Source organism: Artemia sp. Qi Xiang Cuo, chromosome 20 (assembly GCF_049724085.1).
Source record: "Artemia sp. Qi Xiang Cuo chromosome 20, ASM4972408v1, whole genome shotgun sequence".
Classification (NCBI taxonomy): Eukaryota; Metazoa; Arthropoda; class Branchiopoda; order Anostraca; family Artemiidae; genus Artemia; species Artemia sp. Qi Xiang Cuo.
In genome coordinates this window covers 1,438,940-1,447,218 of record NC_142813.1, presented here as the reverse complement: position 1 = coordinate 1,447,218, position 8,279 = coordinate 1,438,940, and positions in this window count along the sequence as shown.

Sequence of the window (8,279 nt, the reverse complement as noted above, 5' to 3'; positions counted from 1 at the left end):
ACACACACACACACAAACACACACACAAACTTACAAACACACACACAAAACATATACCCACACACAATCGCTGACACAAAAATAAACTTACACACACACACAAATTAGAACACCCACACGCAAAATCTTACAATAAAAAAAGAAAAGAAAATCACACAAAAACACAAAAACTTACACACACACACACAAAACATAAAATCAAAAACGAACTCATACACACACACAAGAACTTCACACACAAAAAACACACACACACACACCCAACACCAATATAACTTAACAATGCACACTATCACTTACATTCACACAAAAACTTATACTCGCACAAACGAAAACTTACAAACACATGAACACTTACACACACACACGTCAAAACTTACACACACACACGCATAGACACACAAAAACATACACACACACACACACACAAAAACTTCATCAAAAACGAACAAACAATAAATCACACAAAAACTAACATGCAAACACTCAAATACACACACAAAAAATGGAATACACTCACAAAAACTTACACACACACACAAAAACTTACACACACACACACGAAAACTTACGCACACACACGAAAAATTACAAACAACCACTCAAAAACTCACACACACACAAAAACGTACACACACTGACCAAATCACAGTTACCATGTCTTTAATTTTTCAAATTTAATTTTTAATTTGTGTAGTGAGACACAAGAGTTTTACTATTTCAGTCGTGACATGTTCTGATTTAAAGTCTCGGACTTACATTCTCTTGATTTGTCGAAATTCATTTTGAATTTCTGTCATAACATGCAAGAGTTGGAAAATTGGGGTCTTAGCCCACCAACCCGAAGGGTGGAAATCCACTAGCTCAGTATTGGGGTCCCAGTCCACCAGCCTGACCGGTGGAAATTCACTAGCTCAGAATTGGGATCATAGTCCACCAGTCCGAATGGCGTAAATCCACTAGCTCAATATTGGGGTCTCAGTCCACCAGTCTGATTGGTGTAAATTCACTGTTTAAGTTTGGTTATGTTACCTTATCATGAGCACTCATGTTATGTTAACCTAACGTTTTCCGGCGAGTATGGTTAGGTTAGACTATATTAAGTTAGGTTAAGTGAGGTAAGGTAAGCCTACGTATGCTTCACATAGGTTAGCTTAGCTTGGGTGAGAGACAGGGAAACATTTAAGCGTATGATTAGGTTAGGTTAGGTTAGGTTAGGTTAGGTTAGGTTAAGTTAGGTTAGGCTAGGTTAGCCTACGTACGCGCGCGTACGTAGGCTAACCTAGCCTAACCTAACCTAACCTAACCTAACTTAATCTAACCTAGCCTAGCCTAATCATACACCTAACTTTTTGCCTGTCTCTCACCCTAACCTAAGCTAACCTAAGTGAAGCGTACGTGGGCTAACCTAACCTAACTTAACCTAACCTAACAATCTAGCCTAACCTAACCTAACCATACTCGCCGGAAAAGGTTAGGTGTCGTCTCTTTGTGTGTGTGTTGTCCCTGTGTGTTAGTCGTCTCTCTCTGTGTGTGTGTGCACACGTAACCTCGTCTAATGTGAATTTCAACCATTCAGGCTGGTGTGCTGGGACCCTATGTCGGATCTAGTGAATGTCCACTATTCAGGATGGTTGACTGAGACTCTACTTCTGATCTAGGAAATGTAAGTCAATCAGGCTGGTAAACTGTGTTACCACTCTGAAGAGCGTGGGTTTTCACTAATCAGTCTGGTGTGTTACGACCCCAATTCTGAGGTAAGGAATTTCCAGCGTTCAGGCTGGTGGACCGGGTCCCCAATACTGAGCTGGTGGACTAAGACCCCAATTTTTCAACTCTTGCATTTCATGACAGAAATTCAAAATCAACTTCGAAAAATCAAGAGAATGTAACTGTGAGAAGGTAAAGCACAGCAAGTCACTACTGAAATATTCCAACTCTTGCATTTCACGATAGAAATTCAAAATGACATTTGAAAAATTAAGACAATGTAACTGTGATATGGTCGTTTTCGTGTGTGTGCATAATTTTTCGTGTGTGTGTGTGTGTAAGTTTTTGTGTGTGTGTGTCAGTTTTTGTGTGTGCGTCTTTTTGTGTGCGTGTGTTTTTTTTTGTGTGTGTGCGTTATTGTTCGTGTGTGTGTGTGTAAGTTTTTGTGTGTGTGTGTGTGTATTTGTGGTCGTGTGTTTTTTTTTGTTTGTGTGTTCGTTTTTTTTGTTTAGTAAGAGGGTTATTTTGTATTTGAGATTTTTTTTTTTTGTTTATATAAGTTTTTGCGATTATGTTTTAGTTTTTGTGTGTGTGTGTGTGTAAGTTTTTGTGTGTCTTAGCTTTTGTGTGTGTATGTTTTGACGTGTGTGTGTGTTAGTTTTCGTGTGTGTGTGTATAATTTTTTTTGTGCTTGTAAGTTTTCGTGTGATTGTGTAAGTTTGTGTGTGTGTGTGTGTGTGTGTGTGTGTGTGTGTAAGTTTTTGTGTGTGTATGTTACTTTTTGCGAGTGAGTGTAAGTGTTCGTGTGTGTGTGTGTAAGTTTTTGTGTGTTTTTTTGTAATTGTTTGTGCGTGTTTTTAATTTTTTGTGCGTGTGTATAAGTTTTGTGTGTGTGTAAGTTTTTGTGTGCATGTAAGTTTTTGCGTGTGGGTGTAAGTTTTTGTGTGTGTATGTAAGTTTTTGTGTGTCTAAGCTTTTGCGTGTGGTATATAAGTTTTTTGTGTGTTTGTGTAAGTTTGTGTGTGTGTGTGTGTGTGTGTAAGTTTTTGTGTGTGTAAGTTTTTTTTTGTGTGTGTGTTAGTTTGTGTGTGTGTGTGTGTGTGTGTGTGTGTGTGTGTAAGTTTTGTGTGTGTGTGTGTAAGTTTGTGTGTGTGTGTGTGTAAGTTTGTGTGTGTGTGTAAGTTTGTGTGCTAGTGAATTTCCACCATTCAGGCTGGTGGACTATGACCCTAATTCTGAGCTAGTGAATTTCCACCATTCAGGCTGGTGGACTGAGACCTCAATATTGAGCTAGTGGATTTCCACCATTCAGGCTGGTGGACTATGACCCCAATTCTGAGCTAGTGAATTTCCACCGTTCAGGCTGGTGTACTGGGTCCCCAATACTGAGCTGGTGTACTAAGACCCCAATTTTCCAACTCTTGCATTTCATGACAGAAATGTCAAAATGAACTTCGAAAATCAAGAGAATGTAACTGTGAGAAGGTAAAGCACAGCAAGTCACTACTGAAATATTCCAACTCGGGCATTTCACGATCGATTATCAATATGTAATTTGTAATAATAAGACACGTTTTCTGTGATTAGGTTTTGTTCGTGTGTGTGCATTATGGTACGTGTGTGTGTGTGTGTAAGTTTTGGGCGTGTGTGTTCTTTTTTTGATTGTTTGATGTTGTTTTGAGTTTGATTAAGTTTTTGTGGTCTCGTAATTGTGCTTTCGGTTATGCAAGTTTTTGTGTGTGTGTGTGTAAGTTTTTGCGTGTGCTTATGTTTTCGTGTGTGTGTGTGTGTGTGTGTTTTTATGTTTTTGTGAGTGTAAGTTTTTGTGTGTGTGAGTGTGTTAGTTTTTGCGTGTGTGTGTTAGTTTTTTTGTTTGTGTGCGTGTAAGTTTTTGTGTGTCTAAGCTTTTGTTTGTGTAAGTTTTGAAGTGTGTGTGTAAGTTTTCGTGTGTGTGTGTATAAGTTTTTGTGTGCATGTAAGTTTTCGTGTGCATGTGTAAGTTTTGTGTGTGTGTGTGTGTGTGTGTGTGTGTGTGTCAGTTTTTGTGTGTGTGTGCAAGTTTTGGAGTGTGTGTGTAAGTTTTCGTGAGTGTGTGTGTTTGTTTTTGTGTGTGTGTGTGTGTAAGTTTTTGTGAATGTGTGTAAGTTTTTGTGTGTGTGTGTAAGTTTTTGTGTGCTTGTTAGTTTTTGTTTTCATTTAATTTTTAGCGATTGTGTTTTAGTTTTTGTGTGTGTGTGTATTAGTGAGCGCTTATATTATAAATCTATTTTAAAATTTTGTTTATTTTTTTTTTTAATTATTTGTTTTGTTTGTGTTTTATTTAAAGTGTTAGTTTGGGTGTGTGTGTGTGTGTGTAATTTTTTGTGTGTGTAGTTTTTTGTGTGTGTGTGTTTGTTAGTGTGTTTTTTGTTGATCTATTGTGTGTGTGTTTGTTTGTGTGTTTGTTTGTTTGGGGGTGTGTGTTTGTTTTTTTGTGTGTGTGTGTGTGTTAGTTTTGTGTGTTTTTTTGTTTTTGTTAGTTGGTTTGCTTTGGCTTGTGTGTTTTTTTGTTTTATTTATTTTGTTTTTGTTTTTGTGTTTGTGTTTGTGGTTTTGTTTATTAGTTTTTGTTGGTTTATTTTTTTTCGTGTGTGTTTTTGTTTTAGTGTGTGTGTGTGTGTGTGTTATATTTTTGTGTGTGTGTGTGTGTAAGTTTTGGTGTGCATGTTAGTTTTTGTGTGCTTTTTTTTGGTCGGGGTCATTTTTTAGTTTTTGTGTGTGTGTGTGTTTGTTTGTTAGTTGTGTGTGTGTGTGTTTGTGTTTTAGTTTGTGTGTGTGTGTGTGTGTGTAATTTTTGAAGTGTGTGTGTAAGTTTTCGTGTTTGTGTGTTTTAGTTATTTTGTGCTTGTGTAAGTTTTTTTGTGTGTGTCAGTTTTGGCGTGTGTGTGTAAGTTTTCGTGTGTGTGTGTTTATTTTTTGTGGTTGTGTGTGTGTGTGTGTAAGTTTTTTTGAGTGTGTGTTTTTGAGTTTTTTTGTGTTATTTTGTTAGTTTGTGTGTGTGTGTGTGTAATTTTTTGTGGTTGTGTTAGTTTTTGCGTGTGTGTGTGTGATTTTTCGTGTGTGTGTGTGTTTAAGTTTTGTGTGTGTGTGTGTGTGTAAGTTTTTGTGTGCATGTAAGTTTTTGTGAGGATGTAAGTTTTCGATTGCATGTGTAATTTTTTGTGTGTGTGTGTGTGTGTGCGTGTAATTTTTTGTGTGTGTAAGTTTTTGAGTGTGTGTGTATGTTTTCGTGTGTGTGTGTGTGTGTTTGTGTGTGTGTTTGTGTGTGTGTATGTTTTTGTACGTGTGTGTGTGAGTTTTTTTGTGTGGAGGTCTTTTGTTGTTTTTATTTGTGTGTGTGTGTGTGAGTGTTTTTTTTGTTTTTTTTTTGGTGTGTGTGTGTGTGTTTTCGTGTTTGTGTGTGTGTGTAATTTTTTGGTTTTTTTTTTTTTGTGTTAGTGTGTTTGTTCTTTTATGTTTTTGTGTTCATTTATGTTTTAGTGTGCATGTGTTAGTTTGTGTGTGTGTGTGTGTGTAAGTTTTTGTGTGTGTGTGTGTGTAAGTTTCGTCGTGTGTGTGTATTTTTTGGTGTGTGTGTTTTATTTATCATGTGTGTGTGTGTGTAAGTATGTTTATGTGTGTTTAAGTTTTTTTGCGTGTGTGTAAGTTTTTGTGTGTGTGTAAGTTTTTGTGTCGTCTAATGTGAATTTCAACCATTAAGGCTGGTGGACTAAGACCCCAATTCTGAGCTAGTGAATTTCCACCATTCGGGATGGTGGACTAAGACTATAATTCGGAGTTAGTGAATTTCCACCATTCAGGCTGGTGGACTTAGACCCCAATATTGAGCTAGTGGATTTCCACCATTCAGGCTGGTGGACTAAGACCCCAATTCTGAGCTAGTGCAATTCCACCGTTCAGGCTGGTGGACTGGGACCCTAATAGTGAGCTGGTGGACTAAGACCCTAATTTTACAACTCTTGCATTTCATGACAGAAATTCAAAATGAACAAGCCTGAAATAGCAAACTAGTCATCCCAAACTATTGGTTTCAGACAACAAACACCAATGATGGACTAAGAATCCTAGCTCTGAAAAGTTCAAATAGCAAACTACACATCCCAAATCGTAATTTTCTGACAACACACACCTATGAAAGGCTATGAAAACAAGCTCATAAAAGCCGGAAATAGCAAATTAACCATCTCAAATCATAAGTTTCAGACAGCACTCACCTATGAAAGGCTAAGAAATCCAGCTCGGAAACGTCAAAAATAGCAACCCATACATCCATAATCATAGGTTTCAGACAGAACATACCTATGAAAGACTAAGAAATCTAACTTAGAAAAGCCCGAAATTGTAATTTACATATCCCAAATCCTAGGTTTCAGACAACACTCACCTAAGAACGGCTAAGAAACCTAGCTCAGAAAAGTCAAAAAGAGCAAACTAGTCATCCCAAACTATAGGTTTCAGACAACAAACACCTATGAAAGGCTAAGAGATTCAGCTCAGAAAAGTCAAAAGTAGCAATCCACCCATCCCAAATCATAGGTTTCAGACAACACACACCTATGAAAGACTAAGAAATCCCACTCAGAGAAGCCCGAAATAGTAATTTACATATCCAAAATCATAGGTTTCAGACATCATTCACCTATGAAAGACTAAGAAACCTTAGCTCAGAAAATCCTGAAATATTAAAAGTACTCATCCCTAACTAGAAGTTTCAGACAACAAATGTCTATGACGGACTAAGAATCATAGCTCTGAAAAGTTCAAATAGCAAACTATACATCCCAAATCATAAGTTTCAGACAACACACACCTATGAACGGCTAAGAAATCTAGCTCAGAAAAGACAAAAATAGCAAACTACACATCCCAATCATAGGTTTCAGTCAACACACAGCTAGGAAAGGATAATAAATCAAGCTCAGAAAAGTAAAAAATAGAAAACTACGTATCCCAAATAATAGGTTTCAGTCAACACAAACCAAAGAAAGACTAAGAAACCTAGCTCATAAAAGTCAAAAATAGCAAACTAATCATCACAAACTATAGGTTTCAGACAATATTCACCTACGAAATACTAGAAAACCTTAGCTCAGAAAAGCCTGAAATAGCAAACTACACATCCCAAATCATAATTTTCTGACAACACATACCTATGAAAGGCTAAGAAACCTAGCTCAGAAAAGTTGAAAATAGCAAACTACACACCCCAAATCATAGGTTTCAGACACCACACACCTATGAAAGACTAAGAAATCCAACTCTGAATAGCCCGAAATAGTAATTTACATATCCCAAATCATAAGTTTCAGACAGCATTCACCTACGAAATACTAAGAAACCTTAGCTCAGAAAAGTCTGAAATAGCCAACTACTCATCCCAAACTCGAAGTTTCAGACAACAAACACCTATGAGTGACTAAGAATCCTAGCTATGAAAAGTCCAAAAAGCAAACTATACCTCCCAAATCATAATTTTCTGAAAGGACACACCTATGAAAGGCTAAGAAATCCAGCTCAGAAAAGTCAAAAATAGCAAATTAACCACCCCAAATCATAGGTTTCAGTCAACACACACCTACGAATGGCTAAGAAATCCTGCTCAGAAAAGCCTGAAATAGCAACCCACACATCCCAAATCATAATGTTCTGACAACAAACACCTATGAAAGGCTAAGAAATCCAGCTCAGAAAAGTCGAAAATAGCAAACTACACATCACAAATCATAGGTTTCAGACAGTACACACCTATGAAACACTAAGAAATCTAGCATAGAAAAGCCCGAAATAGTAATTTACATATACCAAATCATAGGTTTCAGACAACACTCACCTAAGAAATACTAAGAAACCTTAGCTCAGAAAAGTCTGAAATAGCCAACTACTCATCCCAAACTCGAAGTTTCAGACAACAAACACCTATGAGTGACTAAGAATCCTAGCTCTGAAAAGTCCAAAAAGCAAACTATACCTCCCAAATCATAATTTTATGAAAGGGCAAACATATGATAGGATAAGAAATCTAGTTCAGAAAAGTCAAAAATAGCAAATTAACCATCCCAAATCATAGGTTTCAGTCAACACACACCTACGAATGGCTAAGAAATCCAGCTCAGAAAAGTCAAAAAAATAGCAACCCACACATCCCAAATCATAGGTTTCAGACACCACACACCTACGAAAGACTAAGAAATCCGGTTATGAAAAGTCGGAAATAGCAAATAACATATCCCAAATCATAGGTTTCAGACAACACTCACCTATGAACGGCTAAGAAACCTAGCTCAGAAAAGTCAAAAATAGCAAACTAGTCATCCCAAACTATAGGTTTCAGACAACAAACACCTACGAAAGGCTAATAAATCCAGCTCAGAAAAGTCAAAAGTAGCAATCCATTCACCCCAAATCATAGGTTTCATACAACACACGCCTATGAAAGACTAAGAAATCCAGTTCAGAAAATTCAAAAATAGCAAACTACATATCCCAAATCATCGGTTTCAGTCAACACACACCAACGAAAGACTAAGAAA